The sequence below is a fragment of the Cetorhinus maximus genome, unplaced genomic scaffold (genome assembly GCF_964194155.1).
Source record: "Cetorhinus maximus unplaced genomic scaffold, sCetMax3.hap1.1 HAP1_SCAFFOLD_971, whole genome shotgun sequence".
In the NCBI taxonomy this organism is placed as follows: Eukaryota; Metazoa; Chordata; class Chondrichthyes; order Lamniformes; family Cetorhinidae; genus Cetorhinus; species Cetorhinus maximus.
The window spans coordinates 118,228-129,578 of NW_027596913.1; the positions used below are offsets into that span (position 1 = coordinate 118,228).

At 46.2% G+C, this 11,351-nt stretch overlaps 1 long non-coding RNA gene across 1 annotated transcript; it reads left to right on the top strand.

The window, feature by feature from the left end:
• The first annotated feature begins 738 nt into the window (after positions 1-738).
• On the top strand, positions 739-10,674 carry LOC144675363 (uncharacterized). The gene is made up of 5 exons (XR_013574943.1): positions 739-815; positions 1,677-2,546; positions 5,920-5,988; positions 8,745-8,847; positions 9,878-10,674. It is a non-coding gene; the product is annotated as an uncharacterized LOC144675363 (long non-coding RNA).
• Positions 10,675-11,351: the final 677 nt, after the last annotated feature.

The window sequence follows — 11,351 nt, forward strand, 5'->3', positions numbered from 1 at the left end:
TCCATCCGCTCTTGGTTGCTACAGGAGGGGGTTTTCAGTCCCGAGTCACTGTGGGATTGTTTATTTGGTATATAATTTAGCTGAAAGCCACATATCTCTGGCTGCTCGGATATTTCAGTCTTTGCTGCGGTTTTCTCACTGCAGCGGGTGTTTTTCCTGGTTTATTCAGTGGAGCGGGTGCGCCCAGAAAGAGAGAATGAAACAAACGAGTTAAGTGGTTAAAGGGAGGGACTGAACGCTCTGTAGATTTACGTTGTCTCAATTGAGACAGTCACTGAGTCTTTGTCTTTTATGCACTTGCTATTGGCCGATGTATAAACCCAGTGTCCAATCCCCAATCAGAATGGAATGACGACTGAACCGCCTCTTTTGCTGTGATTGGTTAATTCATTTGCTGTTGTTTGTTCCAAGAAATACCCCGAGGGAGGTTCCCGCCCACTGGAGCTAGAACCACCATCTGACGTCACCAGCAGCCTGGACTGTCCCATTGTCACAGTGAGTTAGGGGGGGGAGTGAGGAATAATGACCCAGCCTCTGTCAGGAAAAGCCAGGGTAAAAGCTGCTTTTATCCTGTGGTGATTGGATTAATTCTACAATCCCGGTGCCGGCTCCCGGGAAACTGTTCATTTCAGCCCCGGGGGGAGAGGGAGGAGAGTCTGGGAATGATCCCTCCCCCCCTGTCTGAATGGAGCCGGATACAGGCCCCGCCTCTTTCCCATTCGGCCCGGTGGATGTGTCTCTCCTGTTGTCCCCCTGTCCCCGGCTCTGAGCGGATCCCTCTCTCGGGGAATGGATGGAAAGGAGCTGCAGGTCCTGTCAGTGTCTCACACCCGGGGGGAGGGAGGGGGATCCGGGGGGAAACTTTCCTTTATTTTCACCGGGATTTAACTCTTTATCCGGGGGGGGGTGGAAATGGATGGAAAAGGAGCTGCGGGTCCCTCAGTGAAAACCGGAGCGGGGACCGGGAGTGGGGAGCGGGGACCGGGAGTGGGGAGCGGGGACCTGGAGTTGGAGCGGGGACCGGGCGGTTCCTCCTGCTGATACCGGATTAAACTGTCAGGTTTGGAGCGGGAACAGGATCAGCAAAAAAACGACATCGAGAGAAAATGGCCGCAGTAAACGTGGAGATTCTGATTGACAGGGCGTCCCGGCAGCTGATTGGATCTGGTTTGTGTTGGGCGGGGTGAGCGCTGATTGACAGGGCGATCCTGCAGTAGATTGGATCCTGGTTTGTGTTGGGCGTGGTGAACGCTGATTGACAGGGCGACGTAGCAGCTCATTGGATCCTGATTTGTGCTGGGCGGGTTGAGCGCTGATTGACAAGGCGGCATAGCAGCTGATTGCATGCTGATTTGTGTTGGGCGGGGTGAACGCTGATTGACAGGGCGGCGTAGCAGCTGATTGGATCCTGATTTGTGTTGGGCGGGGTGAGCGCTGATTGACACGGCGATCCGGCAGCTTTTTGTCTCTGGTTTCGCTCCTGTGGGTGGATGACGTCATCTGTTTGAGTCAAATTGGAAAATTCTGGAAACACTGAGCAGATCAGGAGGGAAACAGTTAATGATTCCAGTTTAATGTTGATGCTTTCAGAGCTGTTCTGTTTTTAGTTTAAACTTGCAGCATCTGCAGTATTTTTGCTTTTATTATAACAAGTTTTCTTTCTCTTCTGTTCCCAGTCCCACTTTCTTCAATAAAACCTCCCAAAGCCACAACCTCCAGCCTCCCCGAGAAGGACAAGGGCAGCAGGAGCCTGGGAACAGCATCACCTCCAAGCTCCCCTCCCAGTCACACACACACCGCCTCGACTTGGAGATATACCGGCCGTTCCTTCATCGTCACTGGGTCAAAATCCTGGAACTGCCTCCCTAACGGCTCCGTGGGAGCCCCTTCACCACACGGGGCTGAAACGGGTGAAGAAGGCGGCCCATCACCACCTCCTCAAGGGGCGTCTCGGGATGGACAATAAACGTCGGCCTTCGCCAAAGACGCTCCCATCTCGATAATTAATATTTCATTGTAAAGATTCCTTTTACGTCCAGTAGATTGTGATCCATAAGGAATATTTTTTATATGGACAAGTCCTTATCCTGACTAACAATTTGCTACCAGGAGTGTCTGGGTAGATACAATGGGTGATGGGTTGATTTCCACTTCAATCAGACACCAGTTCCCAGCTGGATGTCAACCCAGTATCAGAGACTGGAATTCTCACCTACGCTCACCGGGGTAGAGGGAACAAGGGATGGGAAGCGGCAAGGGATTGTAATAAAGAGGGAAAAAAGTGTCTGGTGAAAAAGCCACAGTCATGAGGATGTTCAGTGCGTCTCAGACACTGAACCAAGACCAACAGCAACTAAATGGAGTCATGAATGTGTCCTTGCTACTGAAGTAAACTCAATCACAACAATGAGGATGTTCCAGTTTATCTTGAAGTGTGGATGCCATTAAGTCTTGTGTCATGAGGCCACACAGACAGTGAAATATGTTCTGAATCATAGCGACACGAGGAGAGACCCCCAACCAGCAGTTCAATGTATCTCAGACAGGTAAGTTCCAGTTTCAGTTTTCTCCCATCACTTCAAGATGATTCCAACATTAAAGACAGACCTGTGTTTATATTGCATCTTTCCTGGTAATCTACAGCTCTGCTAGGGATGTTGGTTGATGGCCAAATAAACCAGGAGGAAGTCACCTATTCCACTTCCAGTACTGGCTGTAGGATCACTTACATCCATGGGAGAGGGCAAAAGGGACCCTCAGTTTAATGTCTCGACTAAAAGACAGAACTTCCAATAGTGCAGCACTCCCTCAGTGCCACAGTGGGAATGTCAGCATTTTTTTGAGCTCAGGTCTGTGGTGTGGGTTTTGAACCTCATTGTTCAGGGACAGGGATGTGCTGTCTTTTGGACAGGACGTTGAACCATAGGATCATATATGTTTCAGTCAAGTTGTCTCTCAGTCTAAAATCCAGCAGATACATGCCTAATGTGTCCAGCTTTTCCTCATAAGACAACCAATACATTCCAGGTATTAGTCTGGTAAACCTTCTCTGAACTGCTTCCAACACATTTACATCCTTCCTTAAACTGGAGCATAACCTCCCTACTTTTATATTCAGTTCACCTCACATTGTCTTCGCTTTCCTAATTACTTGCTGTACCTGCATACTAGCCTTTTGTGATTCATGCACTAGGACACCCAGATCCCTCCATCTAAGCTCTGCAATCTCTCACTACTTAGATAATATGCTTTTTCATTTTTCCAGCCAAAATGGACAGTTCACATTTGCCCACATTATACTCCATTTGCCAGATCTTTGCTCAATCACTTAAGCTATCTATGTCCCCTTCACAACTTACTTCATCAGCAAATTTAGCAGCTATACCTCCTGTCTCTTCATCCAAGTCATTTATGTAAATTGTGAAAAGTTGAGGCCCCAGCACTAATCCCTGTGGCACACCACTTGTTTCATCCCACCCATTTATTAATGTGGCAATCACCTTGATAAAAACAATTGCTAGTTAAACAGGTGATGGCCATTGATTATCCCATCTAAATAGAATAGAAAGATACGGTTGGAACACTGTGTGGTAGCATTGAGGAGTTATCTTGAAAAATAAACCAGCTTGAACTAAAGGGCCACAGCCTGGATTAATTCCATCAGGCCCCAAGGATTTGTCAGCCCACAACTCTTAACAATTTTTTCACTACCGTTTCATTGGTGATTGTAATTTTCCTGAGTTCCTCTCTCCCTTTTCCTGATTTACAGCTATTTCTGGGATGTTACTTGTATCCCCCGTAGTGAAGACTGATACAAAATCTGTTCAATTCATCTGCCATCTCCTTACTTCCCATTATTAATTCCCCAGACTCGTTTTCTATAGGACCAATGCTCACTCTGTTAATTCTTTTCTTATTTAGGTATCTATAGGAACTCTGGCTATCTGTATTCATATTTCTAACTAGCTTTCTCTCAGACTCTTAATTTTCCTTCCTTATTAACCTGTTTGTCATTCTTTGTTCTCTATATTCTGCCCAATCTTCTGAGCTGCCACCCATCTTTGTGCAATTATGATTTTTCTTGAAGTTTGATACTGTCTTTAACTCTTTTAGTTAACCATGGATGGTGTGTCCTCCCCTTGGAATTTTTCTTTCTCATTGGACTGTATTTATTTTGTGTATTCTGAAATGTCCCTTCAAATATCTGCCACTGCATCTCTACTGACCTATCCCTTAGCCTTATTTTCCAGTTCACTTTAACTAGCTCTGTTTTCATTCCCAAATAATTGCCCGTATTTAAGTTTAAAATACTAGCCTTGGACCCACTCTTCTCTCCCTCAAACTGAATGTAAACTTCAATCATATTATGATCACTGCCACCTAAGGGTGTCTTCACTATGAGGATAACAATTTATCCTATCTTGTTGCACAATACCAGGTCTAGTATAGCCTGCTCTGTGGTTGGTTCCAGAGCATGCTGTTCTCAGAAACTTTCCCAAAAACTTTCTTTGAACTCCTCATCTAGGCTACCTTTGCCCATCTGATTTTTTTCCAGTCTATATGCGGATTAAAATGTCCCCATGTGCCTTTCTGACAAGCTCCCATTATTTCCTCCTTTAAATTCCATCCTACTGTGTGGTCACTGTTAGGGAGACTGTACACCACTCCCACAAATGACTTCTTGCCTTTATCATTTCTCATCTCGACCCACACCGTTTCTACATCCTGGTTTCCTGAATTTAGCACAATAGTGAGGGATGACCTATTACTGCAATTAATTAACAGAGCCACCCCTCCACCTTTTCCTAGCTTCCTGTCCATCTTAAATTTCATGAGCCCTTTAATATTCAGGTCCCAATCTGTCATCCTGCAGCAATGTCTCTAACGTGGTCATGTGATCAGACCTGGAGGAGTACATCCAACCAGAGCTGGTGTTCCAGCTGCCCTTTAGTGTGATGTTACCCACGCTCACTATTTGAGTAAATAAATGGATGACTGCCTTTAGATCTACAGTGTGAGTGGTGACTGAAAATCGTGCAACATAGGAGTTCATTCAGCCCATCGTGCTGCCTCTGAGGAAGAGCTACTCAATTAATCCCAGTCCCCTTCTCTTTTCCCACAGTTCTGCAGATTTCTTTCCCCATTCAGGTGTTTATCCAACTTTCAAAAACTCTAATTGAAAGAGCATTTTTAGCCTTGTTAAATCTCAACTTTGGAGCTTCATAAAACCAGATTTGGCCCTGAGCCACATTAGGAACAGGTGACCAAAAGCTCAGTCAGAGGTCGGTTTTAAGGCTCATCTTCAACAAGGACAGACAGTGTCGAAGAGGTTTAGAGAGGGAGTCCCAGAGCTTAGCGCCCAGGCAGCTGAAGGCACGGCCGCCATTAGTGGAGCGATGGAAAACGGGGGATGCTCCAGGGGCTTGAATTGGAGGAGCGCAGAGATCTCAGAGGGTTGTAGTGAAGGTTGCAGGTTACAATGACAGGGAGGGGCTGGAAGACAGTGGAGAGATGGGGAGGATTTGAGGGGTTGGAGAAAGTTAGAGATAAGGATAGTTGGAGGGACAAGAGGTTACAGAGATAGGGAGGCAATGAAAGGATTAGTAAGCAAGGATGAGAATATTAAAATTGAGACATTACTGGACCGGAGGCTAATGTATATCAGTGAGCAACATGGGGGTGATGTGTGAAAGGGACTTGGTGTGGGTGTTAGGATATGACGGCAGCAGAGTTTTGGATGGGCTGGAGATTAGAGGGTGGAATGTGGGACACTGCCCAGGAGAACATTGGAATAGTTGAGTCTGGAAGTAATAAACGCAGACATGAGGGCTTCAGCAGTAGATTAGCTGAATGGGGGGAGATGCTTAAGTTAAATAGTGGATCTAATTCGCATTTGAGCTGTAATGTTTTCTATTCCAGTTTGTCGAACCCCAGACCCAAGTGTAACTCCTGCAGTTGATCATCATAAACAACACAACACAACCGAAGGTAATACCGTGTGAAATTTTATAATGTTAGATGAGGTGTCAGCTGTGGTTCAGTGGCTTCAACATTCACCTGAGTCAAGTGGTCATGGGGCCAAATCCCCCTCCAATAGACATGGGGAAAATTGAGCACAACACCTCCTAGGGTAGTGCCAGATGGGGCGGTGCCACTCCCTCTGGCTTCTCCCTGAGGGGCCATCTTTTTTATGGGATGAGAAACCCAGGTTGCCATTTGCCTTCTCTGGTGGATGTACATGATCCCAAATCTCCAGCACAAGCTGGGTTTAGTTGAAGGCCCTTAATGCCTGAGCTTTAACCTTCCCACAGAAATGAAAGCAGTGATTTACTGGTCAGTGCTTCTTGTAAATCAAGCATCGCAGTGTAACCATGTGAAGCTTGGGATGTAATGTACCAGCAGGGAGGTTATATCTGTGGATAAATACTTTCAATCTTTCCCTGGTGACTCGCCTGTGCCAGTTTCTGGGCTCCTTGGGGAGCAGGTTGTGCTGCCCTGTACCTACAAACGCAATGTCCCAGTCTCAGATTTACTGGTAATTTGGGGGACATCTCAGCATGAACATTTACACAAGTTCATCACTGGGAATGACGATTTGACAGGACAAGACCCATGGTTCAGAAACAGAACAAAACTGTTCAAAGATCAACTGGAACAGGGCAGCTGGTTGGTTCTGATCTCTGACCTCAGGAAGTCTGACCAGAACCAGTATCAGTGTCAGATTTACAGGAACACGAGTGTGGGCTATTATTGGGAGCAAACTGATCTTGGTCATCTCTCTAAGAGGTGAGAGGTTTCTGTTTCAGGTATTCTGTATTTAATCTCTGTATGGGTTAGGTCATTCAGTGGTTATGTTACTAGACTAGTTATACAGAGGCCTGGACTAATGATTCAGAGGATGAGAGTTCAAATCCCTCCATGGCACACCCAGAATTTAAATTCAGTTTATTAAATAAAAATCTGGAAATATAAAGTTGGTTCCAATAAAAGTGACGCTGAAGCTGTTGGATTGTTGTAAAACCCCAACTGGTTCACGAATGTCCCTTTAGGGAAGGAAACCTGCTATCCTTACCCAGTCTGGTCTCTATGTGACTCCAGTCCCACAATAACCTGGTTGACTTTTAACTGTCCTCTGACTTGCTCGGCCACTTCAATCAGAATCAAACCATGAGAAAAAAAGAGACTAAAATTGAACAGATCACTGGATGTGACCCAGTTATGGAATCAGGAAACAACCAAGACCCACCCAGCCCAGTGGACTCTGCAATATCCCCTCACTAACATCTGGGGACGAGTGGTAATGCTGGGAGAGCTGGGTGATATAGTCATACTCACTGATGGAAGGAGTTGACAGAGTTATCAAGCTGCCCCCCCTCAGCTGATGAATCAGTACTCCTGCATGTTGAATGCCACTTGGAGGAAGCACTGGGGGTAGCGAGGACACAGAATGTACTGAGTGAGGTCTTCAATGTCCATCACTAAGGCTGGGTCAGTAATAGCACCACTGACTGAGCAGACTGAGCCCTGAAGGACAGAGCTGTCAAAAACTGGGTGATGGAAGGAGTTAATGGAGCTATCAAGCTGCACTCACTCTCCAGCAAAGAGCTCTATCCATCTCCAGATGTTGGGGAGGTGGGGCCCATCACACCTCTCAGGCAGCCTTTGCAAGACCCAGTGCACTTGCCTTGAAAGTGTATCCCAGTAGACCCAGGATCCTGGGGGGATTCTCTCCACAGGGGGATGTAGGCTGCTGGGAATGATCCTGCTCAGGGTAACTCTGGAAAACTTCCATTCTACCCCCCCCACAGTTAATGCAATCTTGTTGGATTTTTCACTTTGCCGACCCTGTTCCTGATCCTTCCCGATCAGTTTGACCCAAATCCCGTTCCTCCCAGGATGTGTTTCCCTAAAGCCCGATAGAGTCTTTGAACATTTCTGCAGTTTGTTTCACACACAATACTAAACACATGATGTTTTCTTTAGAACACACACAGGTACCAGGTAAACCTGTTTCTAAACTACTGCATGTGTTTTCAGCTCTTACATTTGAACATGCTGCAGAGACAGGTAGTAACATTAGAATGTTTGAAATGCTGTGTGATATTTCACCATAGAATGATTCTGTGAGAGTGAGTGGTGTGGGTCACTGTTACCTGTACATGGCCCTTAAACTACTTGGAATTGTTATTTCTGTTTTTTGAATCTCACCTTCCTGTCGCTCAGATACAGAACTGAGGATTCCTGCTTCCCACTAGCATTAGTGTCTCTGGAATCCTGAGTGGAAAGTCTTGGTACAATTTTAACCGAACCCTCCTATTGGGAAACTGACGGGATTGTGTGTAACACTGGTTGAAGTCAGTGGGGAGTAATATTGACCTGGGTGTAAATCAGCGTTCCACCCAATCCCGTGGCTTTCCTTTCCTGATTTAATTAAAATTCCCGCTCTATTTCATCGGACTGTTGGGTTTAACTGGAGGGAGGTTGCTGCTGGTCAGTGTCCAGTTATGTCGATTGGAAAGCATGTATCCATCACATTGTGGGACAGTGTGTGTGTGCACGGAGCTGTGGGGTGGCCTGGTGTGTGTGTGATTATTGGTATCTAACCTCCCACATCCCTCCAGGACTAGAATTAACCAGGGATCTGTTTGTACTGGGGTTGGTTCTGAAACACTAGGTGCTGAAGGTCTCTGCTGTTAGTTTTGTTAGTGTGTCCCAGTCTGTTAATGTCTTCATTCTGTCCACAGATTCTGGACTCTCTACTGGAGCAAGAGTGGGATTGGGAATCGGAATTCCTGTTCTTCTTGTTGCTGTAATTGTGGTTTTCATATTCCAAACACGGCAAAGATGGTGAGTTCTAGAATGTTCCACGGCTCCCATTGTTAATTCCAGTTTAGTTTTATTACATTTAGTGTTGTGGAAATGTTGTGTACAGCGATACACTTTGAGCTGCCTGTGCTCATCTCTCTGGCCTCTTGACCATCCCCTGATTTCCATCACTCCACCATTGGCGGTCGTGATGTCAGCTGCCTGGGCCCTAAGCTCTGGAATTCCCTCCCTAAACCTCTCCTTTTCAGGCGCTCTTTAAAACCTACCACCTTTTGATCAAGACTTTGGTCACCTGTCCTAATATCTCCTTATGTGGCTCACGCTTTCCCCTGTTAGGCACCTTTGGACAATAAGGCTGCTATATAAATGCAAGTTCTTGCTCAATCTCAGCACCCTGTGACCCGGCCATCAGTGGTTTCCATCACTGGGGCAGCCATCTTGGATTTCCTTGTCTCCTTCAACATCCCCATCTCCCTGCCCACCTCTCACCCACCCAGCGGTGGGGAGGGGAGATTATTACAGACTCTCTAACTCTGTCCTCTGACTCTCCATCGCGATATTTCTGTGTCTGTTAACCTGTTTGGTCACTGCTGGATTGGGCTTGAGCACATCAAGGAATATCCTGTCCATCTGTGGCTCCTCTCAATCCTTCAGGATCAGTCTGGAGAGTCCGGACACTCCCAACCTCCTCGTGTCTGATCTGATCCCCATCATCTTCAGCTCAGTGTTAACCGAGATCCTCATCAATTCTTCTTCTTCTCCAATATTGAGGGTGAGCTGGCATTTTTCTATTTGTCTGGTGCCTCGGTCAGCACAGCTCCTGTGGAGTGTCCAGCTCTTGCCCATTGCCTCCCCTATGAGCCTCCTCTCCTCTACACTCTGTGCTCCATCACCGTGCAGCTCCTGTGACCCATTTTCCAGCTGCTATTGGTACCCAGGATGTTGAGTGTAATTTAATCGGTCTGTGCTCCTGAACGGCTCCTTTCCACACTTGTCCAAAGTGTTGGATTCTTTTAATGTCACCTGAACTCTGCTGGTTTTTCTCTCCTAGGAATCGACACTCGAACAATCGAAATGAAGCATCTAAGGATGTCCCTTTGACAGGGGTGACCTGTCCAGATGAAACACGGGGCCTTGTGACAACAGCACCTGAGCATCAGGATGGAGCGGCTGGAGAACAAAACCTTCTGGGGAACGGGACTGTCCAGCACCGACTGAGTTTCCCCAGCACTGAGCCTGTGTCAGGGAGGGGAAAATCAGCCCAGAATGGATGATTGTTACATATGAACGTATAACCCTCTGCGCTGTGGAGGCTCCCCCCCCAACACCACCACTGCCCTGCGGGTGCCAGCCCTCCCCCCATCACTCTCTCTCCCCCCACCCACAATGAGGCACCGTGGACTACGTGCTGAGGGATGTAGTGGAGCTTGGGGGCAGCCGCCACAAAGGCGCAATGGGGAAAGGTCGCTGTCTAAGACCTTTCAGCTACAGTGCACCGAGGGGCTGGGAATTGTATAGACCCCTCGGGCTGTACGACTCAGACGGAAAGTGTACAGTGAATACTAAATATATCATCATTGTATTGAAGCACCTCAGAGTGTTAACATGATGTATGTCGATAAAGTGAATAGCTTTGCACTGTCTGACTCTCGGTAATGACCATATTGAAATGTCTGTAATATTGATTCCATTGAAACACCTCATGTCCTGTGTGGAAAAGTGGAATATGATTGCATTTTTTGTGATGGCCATTTTGAAATGCCTTGTAATGTTTTTTCAAATATTTTATGAAAGTATATTGTTCCAAATAAAAATTTTGTATTTTATATCTTCAAAATGAAGTCAAAACAGGTCTGTGGGTCTGGATTTTTAATTTCGTATGTTTCCCAGTTGGAGGGGATTCTGATCCTCCAGACAACCCTCAGAGAGAAATTTCTCATTTCTGTCTTAAATGGGCAACCTCTTATTTTTAAACCATGAGCCCCAAGTTCTAGATTCTCTCACAAGAGGAAACATCCTCTCCACATCCACCCTGTCAAAACCCCTCAGGATCTTACTCTTCGAGTCCGTCCAACCCACCCATTCCAGGTATTGGTATGGTAAACTTTCTCTGAACTTCCAACGCATTTACATCCTTTCTTAAATAAAGAGACCGTTCAGTGCTTCCTTGTGGAGATCATAGTTCAGGATTGAAATCAGAATCACTTCCCACTGACCGTGAGTCCTTGTCACCAACTTGTCATCAGTGAGTCTGAGATGATAATTTCAGAATGTCCAAATCAACAGGAGATCAGGAAAAGGAATTGACCAATTTGGTATTTTAGGGACATTTGTTTATTACACTGAATAAGTTCAATAATGTATTGGTACTTACAATTATATTTTGGACACTATTAAGTTTATACAAAAGTTCCCTGCCTTCCATGATCTTTACTGTCATCAGTGTAGAACATGATCTTGGAGAGTTTCCCAATGCAGCTGCAGTTGGTGGCTTTGGCTTGGTGGGTGCGGGGGTTGGGATTACG